The 17522-nt window shown below is 36.0% G+C and overlaps 1 protein-coding gene across 3 annotated transcripts in view; it reads left to right on the top strand.

Annotated features, from left to right (window-relative positions):
* The window catches only part of Fabp5 (fatty acid binding protein 5), a 143406-nt gene that overhangs the window by 45381 nt on the left and 80503 nt on the right, over positions 1 to 17522 (top strand). The gene's annotated exons all lie outside the window — the stretch shown is intronic.

Raw genomic sequence — 17522 nt, 5'->3', positions numbered from 1 at the left:
CTGAAGCTACTTCTGAACATGAATAGACAAATGAAGAACTGAGGCAATTATACTATTAATTCGAGCAGAAAGACAGAGAGAGAAAAAAAACCCCACAACAAAACACTTTTTCTGAGTTATCAGGACATTGCAGGCAAACATCTTTTTCTGTTTCTGTGATCAGGAAGATTGCCTCACTTCTTTTCTTTGGGGTACAGATCTGGCCTATGTCACATGGCTCTGACTGACTCATTTCCTGCTGCCTTAGACTGTATCTATTTTAGGAAGGCTAAGACATGATAGGAAGGTTCAGTGGGTTTGAGATACAGTATTTAAAGATGGTCTCTTTCTCTATGGAGACCTACAAGGGCATGTTAAGTCCTTAACTGAAACTGGGGGCTGGTGCACCAGTTGCAGTGAACTGGACCAAAACATTCATTCATTCATTCATTAACTCATTCATTCATTCATCCGGTATTTATGAGTGCCTGCTCTCTGCCACATCCTGGGGATACAAAGATAATAATGCCTTGGCATTAGCCCTTGAAGAGTTCAAGGATATGTTAAAAAATGGTTGCAACCCAACACATTAAATTAGAACAGTGATTCCATTGTGGGCAAAAGTGGATAAGATCTAAAAGTTCTAGGGAGACAGAAACAGAAGCAAAAAAGTAATTTCTCATGAATACTTTCCCTGCTTATATTGTTTGATGTTTCTTCTACAATCCCTTAGGGATGATTTAAGCCAGATTCATTTGCTGTCTCTTGAATATGTTCAGTTCTGGGGTATTTTCAACAGAGCAGGGTTTTTCATGTCTGCCTGCCGAAGGCTTCCCCTGGCAGATGGCAACAGCTGTTAGTGACTGAGTCTAAGAAAGTACAGGAGAAGCCCTGCAAAATGTCCTTTTTATTACACTAATGACTTTTTCCGTAAGAGTGGTTTTTCATTGTATCAGTGCATAATTGTTTTTGCTAATGCATTTGCTCCCATCATACAAAAATCTAATTACTCTATGTAATGAATCATTAACAATTTCTTTAAATTCATTTCAGTGTTTGCATGCCGGTATTCAGTTTATGCTAATACACCTAAAATATTCATGACTTTAAGTCTGAGATCTCAAACTACATTAAAAATTTGTTTTAGTAAATGTGCATTTTAAATCTGCATTTGAAAAAGATTGAGCATAAACTCGCAAGATTATTCTAGAACATAACATTCTCATTTTCTATTTACTTTTTAAGCAGTTCTTTTATTTTGTTTTCCACAACCTGTGTTTCCTTAGCCCCATCAAAGTACCACGCAGTCATGTTTAACATAAGAGCATTAATCGGTTAGTAATGAAAGATCAGAAGTGACTGATGTTGAACTTTTTCATTTTGATTTACCCACATTGAGATTCAGTCTTTGATCCCTTTGTTGATGTAAATACTATAAATGAGTACTTTATTAATATTTTTAATCAAAGAAAGGGACATCAAACTTTAAATTCTAGCCATAAAAATATATCACTGTAAAATTAGAAATTTTTTCTCAGTACTGCTACTATTTTTATTAATCATATGCCATGTGCAAAGTAGCCATGTACTCTGCTAAGTACTTAATGTTCACTGATTCATTAAATCATCCCCCAAAGCCTATGAGGTCAGTCATTATTCTCATTTTACAGATGAGAAACAGATTTAGAAAATGAAGCAACTTGCCCAAGGTTACACACTGTTGCACAGTGGTTCTCAACTGGGGACATCTTGCCTCCTTAGGGACATTTGGCAATGACTGAAGGCATTTTTCATGGTCACAGCTGGGCAGGGGGCAACTGGCAGGAAGTGAGGCAAGGTCAAGGGTGCTGCTCAGCACCCTCAAGGCACAAGGCAGCCCCTGTGAGGAAGGATTTCTGGTTCAACACACCTACAGTGCTGTGGCTGAGAAATTGTGCTGTAGCAGCTGTGTGTGATGCCCAAGGCACAGCTCCTCGGGCTACTGATTTCTGAGCAGCTGCAGTGGACAGCTGTGTGGACAGCTGTGGTGGACAGTGGAGTGCAGTTGCGTCTCACTGCAAGCACATGTGGGAGTGGTGCTTTGCTTGTTGGGCTCAGCCCTGCTTTGAAATACCTGTGCAGGGGCAGCCTGGGGTTGGGCGGGTATTCACCTTTTCTCATTTTCAATGGGAAGATCCAGAAGGTGTCTGATGCAAATCCTGTGTATCCAAAGGGACCGCGTCTCAGTTGCCCACAGTGGTAACCACCTGGTACAGCAGACACTGTGTACCTATGCCCTTCTCCACTGACTGAGATTTGCACAGAGTTGGGACCCCTCTGCAAGTCCAGGCTGTAACTATGGCTAGGCTTTGGAGGGAGCTTTGGGGTAGAAAAACAGATATAATCTTGTGAGTTCAAGGGGCGATGCAGTGAGTGTATTGTCTCTATCTGCCATAGCTTGTTGAAATCAGTAAGGTATACTTTATCAGCATTTACTGCTTCTCTGTTTTACTCTCCACATTCTCTTCTGCTTGGGTCCCAAATAAAATAGCTGGGGCCTGGGATTTAGCTCAGCAGTTCAGTGGCCTGCCTTGCAAGAAAGAGCAAGGACCTGAGTTCAATCCCCGCCCCCCCCCCAAATAAAATAGCTGTACTCAGTTCCAAATGTTAGGCTCTCCTCTCAAGGAGACTCAAACTAAGACATAAGAAGTAAGTCTCTATATTATATTACAAACACAATTAACAGAATCAAGAGATGAATATCAGTGTCTTATCAGCCTATTGCTTATGAATCCCTCTTCACTCCAAATCTCATATTCAACTAATATCATTGCTTTGTCAGAACTAAATTCTCACTTATTTTTTTCTAGACCCAGTAATATACCCTCAGTGATCAGCTCATCTTTTTTTTTTTTTTTTTCAATTGCAGAAGTCCTTTTGGCCTGTGGAAGGGGCCCAGCCAACCTGGCCTACTGCAAATTTATGTTGAGAATTGCTGTTGTTTGGAAATCTTTTTTGAATTTTATAATGTTATCTTTGCGCAGTTCTCATTCCTTTTAAGCCCTAGATCTAGCTTTATTTTCCCTTTTTCTTAATATCTAGTTACAATTTGACACTTTCTTGGTGAAATTTTTCCTTCTTTAATATCCATGATTATACTACATTCATTACTCCTGTGAGCTAGCTTTTTGTTAACCCCCTGGCATTCTTTCTTTCTTCCTCACACTGGAGGACAAGACAATACATCTGTTTTTTTTTCTGTGCCCATTCTGGGTGAGCTCATTCACTTCTATATGGCTGACATCTGAATTTCTATCTCCAGCTGGGATATTTCCCCAGGGTCCTGGGGTCACTCTTCACTGCCTGCTTGATTAGCCCATCAGGTTAGTAACAAGGAAGCAACATCTTTGAATAGTAATTTTTTTTTAGCTTAATATGCTCTTTCTAAAAATAAAATTAAACTCATCTCTGAGTCAAGCTGTTCTCTCTTATCTGTTGTATTATGCAATAGTTGGAAAACCTTGAAATCATCTTTACTTTCTCTGCTTTGCCTCCTGTAGTTAAGGAGGGCATTGTTGGTGGCACACATAGCACCCCGTGCCCTCTTCCTCTTTTCTTCAAGGAACCTCAACCTTAAAACAGCATCCAGTCCTCTCCCAGGCAGCACAGATGGCTCAGATGTCAAATCTTCTCCCAAGTCCCAACATGGCACTAGAATGAGCTAAGAATCCCCTTCATCTTGTCACACTGGTTCAGCAATTGGAGTACAACCAGTTCCATCCAGTCTCTGAGATTCAAGGAAAGATTTATTGGCAATACTAGGGAAAGAAAGTTCTCTGGGAGAGTTTCCAGAAGAGAACCTCTCTATCTGTCTTCTTTGCTTTTTCTCGGGATATGTCTATGTGTAGATGTGAAACACCGAACCATTATGTTAACATCACCTAGAGAATGAAGCCAACAAATGGGCCAGTGCCTTAGGACCGTCAAGGCAGTGGAGCTGGGAAAACTGGATTCAGTCTGTGTCCCAAAGTTGCCTTTGGATCTCCAGCAATGGGAATCAATATTTCTTTCTTGTTGTTTACAATTTATGTTATTTTCAGCCAACGGCTTTGAGTGAGAAAATGCTGTACCATGTTTTGAAAGCAGCCTCAATCTTGCCGTTCTTCCCCCTTACAACTGTGAGCTCTTTAATTCATTTCCATTTGCTAACAGCCTCCTGGCTAATCTACATGGTCTCAGTCTCTTTTCTTTCGAGTTCATCTTTCACACTGCTGCCAGGTGTGTTTCCTAAAAGACACTTTTCGTGATGCCACTCTACTTCACAAATGACTACAATGGTTTCATTTTTGCTTTCAGCTTTTAATCCAAACTCCTAAGACTTCTTTTCGCATTTATAATTGGGTTTCTTTTTATGTACTTAGTATGGTTTCTCTGTGTTCCCCAGGGTACACTGCCAGTCTTTCTTCCTGATGTTCTCTCAGCTGAGAAGTTTCCTCTAGGAAAATTAAGTGCATACTTTTAGTTTCTATCCAAGTCCTAGTTTCTCCACAAACTCTTCCTGAATAGAGTCAGCCTCTATTCACCGAGTCTGCAGTAGGGACACACTGTGTGCCAGGTACTAACAAGGCAGGGGAGCCATAAACAAAAATGGCCACAGTCCTTTCCTGTGGAAGTGGGCTGTTGAATGCAGTGATTTTCAAAATTTGTAGTAAATTTGTCATGCAAAATTGTATAGGTACCATAAATTTGGCTTTGCAAAATTTAATTATTCAGTGAATGGGACTATTCCAATTTATGCAAAATTTGAAATTGAGGTGTATTGATGAGTATGATATTCTGATACTTAGCTTCAAAATTCAATTGATATCTAAATTTTATTCTAGTTACATAATATTAAGAGAGCTGAATTGCACAGCTCAAGTAGCTGTATATGTTAATTTTTAGCCACTTTCTTTGCAATCTTAGGATTCTCTTCAGTAGACAGAAGAAACTAGAAAAGCTTTTGACAGTTGCATAAAATTATCTTACATGCCATATGTTAACATGCCACTGGTAATCAGTATAATAAATTCAGTGTATACACATTGTCTTTCATTTATTTGACATATAATTATTTACCATGAACTACATGTGATGTCTTACCCTAGATTATGTATTCTCAACCTAGTGAAGTTATTCCACTGGGGAAAATATTGATGATTGGGGGCAAAAAAATCTTAGATATCGATATAGTCTGAAATAGGCCTCCACAGATAAACATATACACAATATATCCATGGGGACAATTAGAAAAAAATGTGGAAAATTTTAGGGGAGTAACATGCACAAAATGTGGACATATACTCTTTCAGAAACTGGGTAAATAGCAGGGAAAGCAGAGAGAAAAAGTACAATGCTCTATTCTTATGAGCTCATCTCTCACCTCTCAAAGTCTAATCTCCAAACACCATAACGCTCAGGGTTAAAGATTCAACATACAAATTCTAGGGAGACACAAGCATTCAGTCCATAACGGAAGGCTACTACCATAATTCAGAAGCGGCACTGTGTGGAGGAAAGTAGAAGGAGCTTATCTACGAATGTAGTTTTAAAGGTAGGGCAGATAAGGTATATTAATTGATCTGATGTGGGGGAGAAGAGTCAAAGATGTTGAAGGGTTTTGAATACACATATTATTATTGTTGTTTATCTTGTAGTTTTCGGTACTGATAAGTTAAACAGGGACACACCAAACCATCTAAGAATTTTTGAAAGAGCAGAGTGAAAAAGATGTTGGTTTAATGAGTTTCAACTTTAAAATAAATGTCAGGGAGGCATTTTAAATTGGCATTTAAAGGACAGGTCTAAGGATGTAAATAATCTTGCAATGCATAGGACAGTCCTGCCCAATTGAAGGTGAGTTTTGTGACAAATTCCAACAACACTCCAGGTGAGAAACACTGGTGGAGTTGCTTTCATGTATTTGTTCTTCTTAAATCTATTTTTGTACTTAGCCCCAAGAAAACAGTCTTGTACTGCCATTTTTTTCATATACAATTTCTACCAGCTATGATCTAAGGGCCTTGAGGGCAGATGTCATCTTATATATTTCTTTGATCCTCTTATAGCTAGTGGCAAAAAATGCCTTCGGTCTGAAATCTCTCTTGCTCTCTCCAAATACATCCATGTGCTCTCTTTTTATCCATTTCTAACTGAAGTGCAAGAAAAGACACATGCAAAGTGGATACTTATCCTATTTGAGGACCAATTTTTCCTTTAAGGATTCAGAACACAGGTGATGATAAATATTAGTTCCTAGTGATAATACCAGAAGGCACATACAATTTCTTGACTGAGTCAAATGCCAGCCTTGATTATAATGCCTTTTGTTGCCAACACTTTGCCCATTTTCTTAAATGCATGTCTTCACAATAGAATTTTTTTTGCTAAATCAATGAAAAAATTTCTTAAAGCATATCCTTTTCTGTTTATTTTTTATATTCTCTTACAAATTTTGTCCATGTGTAGTATTTAAAAATACTTTCTGATCTCATAGAAGAAAGGTGTAGAATAATGGCCACAAAAGACTGGGAGAGCAGGATAGAGGATGAGTAAAAAGAAGTTGGATAGGGATATCACATAGAGGATCAATTAGTTCTGCATTTCTATTGCACTATACGGAACTATTGTTTGCAACAATCAATGATAGATTGCAAAGTAACTAGAAAAAAATTCCAATGCATGTGAATGATTGATGTTTGGGGAAATGGATTTGTCTATTACCGTGATTTGATCATTTCACATTGTATATATGTATCAAGTTATCATAATGTACTTCATAAAGAGGTAGAAATATTATATCTCTGTAAAAGAAACTGTCTATTTTAGAATACATTGAGATTCACGAAAAATTGAGTGGAAGGAACAGAGATTTTCTATGTGCTCTCATACAGTACCCACACATGTGGAGCTTCTTCTGTTATCAACATCCCTTACCAGAGTAGTGTGTTTGTCACAGCTAATGGACTATGCTGATGCATCATCACCTGAGGCCCACAGTCTACATTAACCTTTGATGTTGTAAATGCATAATGGTGGGCATCCACCATTATAGTGTCACATAGAGCAGTTTCAACTACTAGCCTCTCCCTTTTCCCTAACCACTGGCAACCACTGATCTTTCCCTGTCTCCATAGCCTTTACTGTTGTGGTTGGATTTTAATTAGGCACAGTGACATTGATGACTGGGAATGTAGCTCAGTGGTACTGTATTTGCTTAACAGGCAATGAGGTCCTGGGTTCAATTCTCAGCAATACAAAAAGAAGGGGGGGTAATATTGAATCTATAGTTATTACAGTATGTTTTCACCTTTCTAGGTGAAAAATACTTTTTGTAGTACTCCATTTTATATAAAAAAAATCTTTATGCATTCTCCAGTTGATGCGTGATTGGGCTGTTTCCAAGTTTTAGCTATTATAAACTGTGCTGCTATAGACATGGGTGCACATATATAGCTGTGATATGATTCTTTTAATTCTTTTGGGAAGATACTCATCAGGGGAATAGCTGGGTCAAATGGGACCTCTAATGATAAACTAGAGACATTTATTGCCAAATGGATGCACCTTGAGACCATACTTGTTAAGTGAAATAAATAGGACACACATGTATACATACAAAATAATTTCTCTGGTGTGAGAAACTGAAAGTGTAAATAAGGATCAAACTGTATAATAGATAATGTGAAATAGGAAGAAAAGGTCTAAAGGGAAAGGGGAAGTGGCAGGTGTAGAGGAAAGGAAAGAAGGGAAAGGAATGAACATGAGAAAAGGAAAAAATGGAAGCAAAGTTTTTGTAAATAGGGAGGGGTGGAGGAGTTGAAGAGAGAGCAGGGAATGGGGAAAAAAATAAGAACCAAGATGGATCATGTAAAGGCACAAATTCCCAATGATGAATGTCATCATATTGTATACCTAAAATGTACCAATAAGCTTCATGAAAAAAAAAGTGTACCTTGACAATACAATTGCCTTAGATGTTTTATATGTTCTTTGGCCCATTATTCTGGTTTTCAGTGTGTATATTTGATGATTAACTTTATAAGGTCTTACAACATAAATAAATGAATCTGATGCTAGAAAAATAAAGGGTCAAGTGAAGGGAAAAAAATGAATTGAAATGTATTATTTATGTATACCAACCCTCTACAGTGAATGTTATCTTTATGTATTGCAAACATGTATTAATAAAAATAAAAAATAGTCAGTAAAAACCTGAATTGAGTTCAGGTCCTAGGGAAAACATACTTTTTGATGTTTTTAATCTAATAAAGTTTTTATTTTAATGATTGCATATAACCCATCATATTTACTGGTAGCTTCTTTATTTTTTGTTAGGTAATTTGTTCCTGTTCATTATTGGTTATGCATAATATTTCTGTCTAGTCTTTCTGACATCTATTTCTCTCATCTTCTTCTATTTATTAAATATTCATTTCCCTGTCAATTAAATGACCACTCTCCTGCCCATTTTCTTGGCTTCTTACTACACACATGCTATCATCACTTCTCCTATATGACTTACCTCTGATCAGTGATAGGTGCTTGATCCTTCTGGCTTTTCTCCAATGATGTTCACATCTTGGTTTCTGACAGCTGCTACTTCTGACCTCATGCTACTCAAGAAGTAGATGATATAATGGGAAACATGTGGGTAATCAGATTTTTCATGGTAAGAGAGAAGACATAGCCAAGGATAAATGCAATTTTTTAAAAAGCCACGTATCTCCTTTTCTGATGAAACCAAATATAATCAATACTTTCTCAAGACACCCATGGATTACATGGATTACATAACAGATGAATATTGTCTTCAACACTGAAGCAAGGCAAACGTATGAACAGCAATCATACCATTATTTCATATGCCTAATCTAGGATGAGATGATGTTTTTATAGAAGATGTGATTTGGGTTCAAATAGCATCATTATCAAATGCAAATATAGCTCTTGACTTCAAGCCACTTTAAACCTATCAAAACTAAGATTCCTTACAAATGCAATTCAGAATGAATGAAAAAAATCTCAAAGGAATGGACCAAAATAAGAAAACGGAGAAAATTTATGGATATACAACCTAAAAAAATCAATTTTATATAAATGATAAAAAGAAAGAGAAAGTTCTATTTACTATTCAACAAGAAAGACTATTTTAAAAAGCATAAAAATGGACAACATCTATACAAAGGACATTTTAAAATGCTACCAAAAAATACAAAAGATGAAAATACAAAACGTGCGCCATTTCTTGGATAGGAAAAACTAACATTAAAAAGATGCAATTGAATAAAAGTAACAGCAGCGATTTTATTTTGGAATCACCCAGCTGATCTAGAGTTCAAATGAAAACAAAACAAGAATAGTCAAGAGCTATGTGGAAGAGAAGTCATGAGAAGGACTAGCTCTTCCCTATATTGAAAGACATTTAAAAATTTCAGGAACAAGCCAGGAGGGGTGGCACACATCTGTAATCCCAGCACTCGGGAGGCTGAGGCAGGAGAATTGCTGTGAGTTCGAGACCATCATGGGCTACATAGTGAGTTCCAGGTCAGCCTCAACTACATAGTGAGACCCTGTCTCAAAAAACAAACAAACAAACAAACAAAAGAATTTTCAGGAACAAAAATAAGGTAGTACCAGTAGAAAGCTGGATTAAAGGAATTGAGTAAAAAAATCCAGAAACAGGTTTAGCATTAAAAAACGGCAAAAAATTTAGCATACAAGAACAGCATCACCCCAAATTAGTAGGGTGAGGGTAGGGTTTGCGTTGTACAACATTGGGTCAATTGGTGGGTTTGTAGCAACATACAGCTTGGTAATTTTTTTTTTTTGTATTGACTTACTACTCTCCTCTTTTTCTCTTCTACTTTCTCATTCTTTTTTCGCCCCTCATTGAGTTTATTGGTACATTTTAGGTATACAGTACAGTTATATTCATTACTGGGATCTTGTACCTTTACATGACAGGTCTTGGTTCTCATTTTCACCCTTGTCCCTGCCCTCCCTTCACTCCCTTCTTCCCTCCCTATTTACAAAAACCTTATTTCCATTTTTTCATTTTCTCATCTTTTTTTCTTTTCCCTTATTTCCTTTCCCCTACCCATCCCAATTCCCCTACACCTTTAGCCCTTTTCTTCCTATTTCACATTACTTTCTCATTCTTATTCCAAATCACACTTTCCCCCCCAAGTACTTGCAGGAAAATCTTTATTGCAGGCTCTGACCCTGTGGATATGGAGAGATGGGTTAATAAGGTCCAACATTTTCCAAGCATCCCTGAGATCACTGAATCTATAATTACTTATATTTATTGCTACATAACAAAATAGTCAAAAGTAAAACAAAATATTTACTGCATCCCATAGTTCAGGTGAGGGATTCAGGAGTGGCTTAGCTGCATGGTTCTGGTATATGGTCTCTTTATAAAGCTACTGACTTCTAAGAAGTCCAACTGATGGAAAAAATTCATGAAATAAGGAGAATAATGTATCTTTCATAAAGAATTCTTTTTTTCTTTTTGCTCCATTAGATTTCATTGTCGATACATTCCCTGAAATTTATAACTGGGAGAGAAGTGTTAGGAAATAAATGGTAAAACCCACAGGATCAGTAACCATACACCAAAACCATTCTTCTTATTGAGGCATTTAATGTAAAAGCAGATGGATTCATGATGTTTTCAGGCTCGTTTGTTGAGTATCAATGCTTGCTTCTCTTGTCCTCCTAACAATGTGCATCTGATCTGGTTTAAAGCTGATTGATTTTTAAAATTGTATGTTTATCCTTTTATCATTTTTAAAAGGCTCTTCCAGTAGGTTAAGTAGGCAAAGTCTCCCTTAATAGGTTGATGAATTAATGTAATAAACAGTGAAAACACAGATGGCATTTTAAAAATAGGTTATAGTCCTTAATTTCAAATGTGTGGAAGAATCAACCAAGGAGTTTATTTACAGATACAGCTTTCAAGACCCCACCCACAGAAAGGAATCCATCAGAGTAGGAATAGAGCCTCAATCCAAGTTTTAAATAGGCAGTTGACAGAATTCAGGACTAGAGGATCCACGGGTTTTGCAGGGCTGCATTAGCATTCAAAGCTTTCATTTGCATAATATGCAGCATTCTCTAAACTAGTTGAGAGAATGAAACACTTCTAATAAGAAGATTTACCAAACACAAGTTCTTTAAAGAATAACTTTTTTTTTTAAGGCAGATACCTAAGGTTAAACTAGAACTTTCTGTAGTTAGAAGTAAGGTCTTGAAGAAAGAATTTCTGTGTGAAGAAGCAAGGCACAGAGACAACAGCGTTTCCTCTTGTGATCCCGAAGACTAAACAACTTAACCCGGATGACCTTAGAACTGGAACAGGCATGGAGCAGAACCTCAATAAACTATTCTGGTTGAATATGATGATACTATAAATTTTACCACTCAGACTGGATCATAACATACACTGTTCTCTTAGAAACACTGGTTAAAGATTATCATACACTAATCAGTTTAAAGATTGAGATAAGACTCCACTGTGTATAGTCTCACTAGTTTGCTATATATAAATACGAAAATTACAATGTGTATATTTCTATCTCAATGAGTCCAGATATTTTCAAAGAATATGCAGCTGCTGTAAGTTAACAAACACAAACAACAACAACAACAACAAATGCCTCAGTATTACTTTCCTGGGGCTGTTGTAACAAAGTACCCATAAACTGGGTGATCTAAACAACAGAAATTATTTTCTCACAATTCTGGAGTCAACAGGTCTGAGGTCAAGATGTAAGCAGTTTTGGTCTTTCTGAAGGCCACGAGGAAAGGGTCTGTCTCAGGCTTCTCTTGTTGGCTTGTAGATGGCCGATTTCCCCCTATGTCTTCACTCTGCATTAATTTCTTCTTTTTATAAGGACATGTTATGTGAAATTAGGGTGTGCCAAATGGCTCCATTTTGATTCACTTTCTTCTGTAAATATTCTATATCCAAATAAACTCTGAGGTACTGAGAGTTTGGTCTGCAACATATAAATTTAGGAAGTGACATTCTTCAATGCATAAAAACTCCATCTAACTAACTGTTCTTGTAAGATCTTATTACATTTATAAATTTTGGAATTGGGATCCAGGGTCCATAATAAGTAGGTTTAGATAACACACACACACACACACACACACACACACCACCTGAGAAAGATATACAAAGGACTACTCTCTTTAGAGACAGATTTTGGAATAAAACTTTTTACTTTATTCCATTTATTTGAGAAAAAGGTGGTAGAATTGATGGTATTATAAGCAGCACAAAGGAGTATATATCTTTTCTTTGCTCTCAAAGTACTATGTTGAAGTTAATTTAGTTCAGAATGTGACCAAGTTTGACGAGCGATACTTCAGGTAATACACAGGAAATGCTCAACCAAGTGTACTCTGTATCACCTTATTACTATCAACCTGGTATTTTCCCAGAAAGACTCTTACAACCTAAGAGTGCACAATAAACAAACAGAAATAGCCTAGTGAAGTAAAACCAGTAGAGCATGTTTGTCTGGGTTTATTTTGTTGATAATCTTGAGTAATAAGGATTAAGTGATCAACCAAATTTACATTTTGTGTAAATCATGTAATGAAACTTTCTTGTTATTTCTTTGATATTTTATTTCTTTAGACTTGTTCATCATTTACTAAGTTCTCTCAAATATTTTCTGGAACATGACAGGATATAAATACAATAAATTACTCAGAGGGGATTGTTTTGCTTTATTTTGTCATAGGAAAATACTCTTATACGTCAAGCCAGTTGCAAATAAGAAACATGAGCTAAGAAAGCATCAAAATAGGCAAACTAAATCACATGATTTAGATAGGATTACTTTTTTATGAGAGAGCAGAATTCTGTCAATTTAGCCAATTGTAGATTTATTTAATAGAAGAAAAGTTCTCTGATCCATAGCTGCATGCATTTTGTGTAATAAACTAAAACAAAAGTACATAATAGTGATTTATGGGATTCCTCTTGATCATGAAATTTCATTATTTTATGCATTTTGGTGCACTCTTTTAGCATTTTATTTCTTGCTCTTGCCTATATCAGTCATATTATTTTATTTTTCTGACTTACGTCAGAAAATCAATTGTACCATAAACAAGATTCTTGATTTGTTTTCAATTGTGCTTCTCTACAACTTTTTCTAAAGATGTAGAAAAGAATGGCATGAATATAATCCCTAGAATTTAAAACTTACGTTTTACGAGCTATGCATGTGTGTGCATGCACACACACAATTTCACTAAATTAATATGAGCTATTTTTAAAGAGATAAACGAATTTAAATGATATGGCTTTATTTTTCTCTTTTACCTGAGTTTTATTTTTTGTGTGTGTGCATATAGAAAATTTAATTATATTTTTGAAGCAATACAATTACATAAGAAATAGAGAACAAAGCTTCATTTGGAGCAGGACATTCTTATTAATATGGTTCTCTTTATTGTCTCCTCAGATTTTTATCATAGAACTTTGTCAAATGTGATTTAAGGCACAGAGTTGTAAGATAACTTTTTTGTGTGTGGCAAAAATATATGGCTAAAAACTCATCATGTGCTCTGACTGTCCATTTATCCCTTCACTTGCTGCATAGTAACTTACATCTCTGCTTTAACAAGAGCTGGAAGGGGGTCTTTTATCATTCTAAGCCTCATTTTTTCTATCTATAAAATTGAGATGACACCCATTTGATAAGACTTTGTGGAGGATAAAATGGAATTATGTATGGTATAAATGCTAGGATTACTTCTGCAAGCACTTTCCAAAGCTAGTTAAAGGTAAATTGATTGATAGAGTCTGAACAGTAAGAGTAATAAAATATTAGACTTGGAGAGAATGGAGATCAAATTGACCAACCACCCATACCAGCCAAATACCCTTGACTTTGTAGCCTCAGCTGAATGTTGTTAGTAAAGAGGCGCTCACCATCTAGCTGCCCATGTTCCTGGCTCTGTGAACTATTTTAATTACTACCATGTTTTTCTGTGTCACTCTAGACATAAAATATTGACTCTTTGACTCAAAGCTAATGTTAGAAAAGAAGACAACATGATGTGTAGACTTTACACTTGTCATGACTATGGTTCACATAGCAAGGAAAATACATCAGCATCATAATATTGAAATGAAATACTACATGCCTGGGAGCGCATCCTTTAGATAACAGATGGTTCTTTGTTGAAAACAAAATATGATTATGGTGTTTGCATGCAAGAAATCTTGTACTGTCTAATTAAAATAAGACTGGGTTGTAGCTGCTTAGGAGTGCAATGTTCTTCAAAACAATAGAGAAATCTTTTAGTCTTGACTCATAGCAACTGAAAATAATGAGATGCAGGTAAAATATCTCCTTAATGAACATTCATATTATACCCAGATCTATCTAATAAAATTATGTGCAAGTCCAGACTGGTTTCAGCACACATGAGGTGGTCAAAAGATACAGTGAATGCTTAATTTAAAAATATTATTGCAGTAAAAGACACATTGCCAAGCATGACAGGATAGGTGTATTCAAAGCAAGGAGAAGTATTTTGAGAGAGATTAGTGGTGATATGTCTTTATGTAATAATTAAAAAAAACGTAAAATACAATGTAGTGTATGATCATCCCCCATTGATCAAGTGTTTGCAACAATTTCTGTAAATAAAAACATTGTAAGACAGAGGACTAATATCTAGAACATATAAAGAACCCCAAAACACTAGATCCTCCCCCAAATGAAAGATTCAATCAAGAATGGGGCCATTGAAATAAATACACACTTCTCAGAAATACAAATGTCCAATAAATGTGTACATGAAAAAATGTTCAACCTTTTTGGCCATTAGAAAAATGCAAATTAAAACAATACTGAGAGTCCATCATACTCCAGAAAGAAAGGTTATCATCAAAAAATCAAATAACATAAAATGTCGGTGAGGCTATAAGGAAAAAGGAACACTTCTACACTGTTGGTGGGAATGTAATCTAGCACACTCACTGTGAGAATCAGTATGGAGACTTCTCTAAAAAGTAAAAATACAAATTCCATTTAACGCAGTCATTCTCCTTCTAGGTATCTTGTTCGAAGCATGAAAGATATGTTACAGTGATACATGCCTACCCATGTTTAGAGCAGCACAATTCATAATAGCCAAATCTTAAAAATAGCCTATATGTTGATCAACAGAGGAATGCATAAAGCAAATGAGATATTTATGCTCAATGGAATACTACTCAGGCATAAAAAAGATAAGCTGGAGTCATCTGTAGGAAAATGGATACACCTTGAGACCCTAATGTTAAGTGAAATAAATTAGACATACCAGTTTAAATATTACACGCTTTCTGCTTTATGAAAAGCTCAAATTTAAAGAGCAGAATAAAAGATAGATAGGAAACAATGTGATAAATCTTTTGCAAATGGAAAAGGGATCTAGATATGGAGAGAGGGCAGAGAGAGGGAAGAAAAGTGGAAGTAAAAAGAATTAAGATGTGTATGTACATGTGCCAACTGCTCATGATGCAGGTAAATATTGTGTACTGCAATCATGTGCTAATAAAAATTTTTTTAAAAGAAAAATATTACAAACATGTCCTTATCTACATTATTCACTGGATCTGGCATCATGTAAGATCTGGTTTTTCTCCAAATAGAAGCAACCATGAAAAGTAAATGTTTTGAATTGATTCCGGCATTATGGCATCCATGACTGCAACTAAAGACACTCAAGAAAGAGAACTTTAGGGACTGCTTCAGAAAGTGACAAGAATGATAGAGAAAGTATACTCAAAGTAAGAGGGGGAAAGTATTTTACTGTAATTAACTTCAAGATTTAAATATTAACATTTTATGATCTCACTTTGTATATTATTTTGTATACTATTTCAGTAAACAATGTCGATGCCAAAAAGTTAGCATAATTGATGCTGTCTTCACCAGTTCCTGTGATTTAAGTGTCTATTTTTAAATGTTGCTTTGACATTTATTATTGCATTGTAACTTGACTTCAACGCAGGTGAAACATTTCTTTAGAGTTTGAGAGGTATGAGTAAAGAATTAGTACCCTTGGGAGGGAGAGAGCACAGAAGACAGGTAGATTAGCAAAATCATTGAGAAGAAACAAGAAATATGGAGATGTTCCTGAATTAAGTATCTATCAACAGGGCAATGATCCGAACAAGTTGCATGGGAAAACCCAAAATAGCAGGATAGAGGACTTCCCCTGTGAACGGAGGGAGAAAGAATAAAGACTTTTAAATGATGCAGCCTATCACATCATCTACAACTGAGCTTGGATTTTCTGAAGGGAATAAAACTTTTAATTCTTCAAAGGAAAGGATAGTCTTGATAATGAGTACTGTGGTTGGATCCCCAGGTTCTGAATACTATTCTCCTTCCTGACCTTGATGTGAGAAGCTGAATATATCAGTTTTTCTTAAACCTCATCCCTGCCATCTGCTAAATGCAAATAACATTTCCTGTTGACCTACTATTTTACATCTTCCAACAAACAAGGTAAAACACTCGAATTTTCTAGGAGATTCACATCAGAAAGTAGTAATGGAGGACCAATTATATGTAATTATTTAGCCTTGACAGCTTTTCTGCAGTTGTTTTGATGTTGTTTAGAACATTTATAGAATAGAGAAAAAATCTGGCAAGATAAGCATTTGATATGTTTCCTCGTGTCTTCCTCCAAGGGATATTACTTTGTAATTTGTTTAGCATCTTAGTAAATCCATTAACCTTTCACCCTAGACTTAGAAAATGGATTTGATGGTTTAGTTTTGGTCCCCAAGGAGTCTATAACCACATCATAAGCTGCATCGTGTAAGACATTAATTGGAATGTATTTTCAGGCCAAATTCAGAGTTAGGGAAATGGGAGTATAGAAAACAGGTCTTGCAGAAAGCCAAAGAAACTTGCCCATATTTGCTGTTGCTGGTTTTGAAACAATGCATCAACTTATGTTGATGGGAATGGTATGTACTAGTAACGGAGCTGAAATAGTAAACTGAATTTTAAAAGATATACACTTAAAATAAGCCTATCCACTTTCCTCTATGAGCTTGTCTTTGATAACCTTTCTTCCTTCCTTCCTTCCTTCCTTCCTTCCTTCCTTCCTTCCTTCCTTCCTTCCTTCCTTCCTTCCTTCCTTCCTTCCTTCCTTCCTTCCTTCCTTTCTTTCTTTCTTTCTTTCTTTCTTCCTTTTTCTTTCTTGTTCTTTTTCTCATTGAGTTTATTGGTACTTTTTAAGTGTACAGTACAGTTACTTTCATCATTGGGATTTTGTACCTTTACATGACAGATCTTGGTTCTCATTTTTTCCCATACCCCTGCCAATATTCTTTATTTAATTTCTGACAATTCTTTTAAGTACTTCTGGTTTCTTCAGATGCCGTGTTGTTTAAGGTTTGGAGTTACAAGGAGTATCTCTGCAGGAAGGATTTTAGTTACTGGGAAGAAGGGCTCTTTCTGAAAGTCAGTCTTTGCTTTCCTGTTGCC

The sequence above is a fragment of the Fukomys damarensis genome, unplaced genomic scaffold (assembly GCF_012274545.1).
Source record: "Fukomys damarensis isolate Sample0158 unplaced genomic scaffold, DMR_v1.0_HiC HiC_scaffold_5, whole genome shotgun sequence".
Classification (NCBI taxonomy): domain Eukaryota; kingdom Metazoa; phylum Chordata; class Mammalia; order Rodentia; family Bathyergidae; genus Fukomys; species Fukomys damarensis.
Note: the sequence above shows the minus strand (reverse complement) of the source record. Positions and strands in the feature narration are given on the sequence as shown.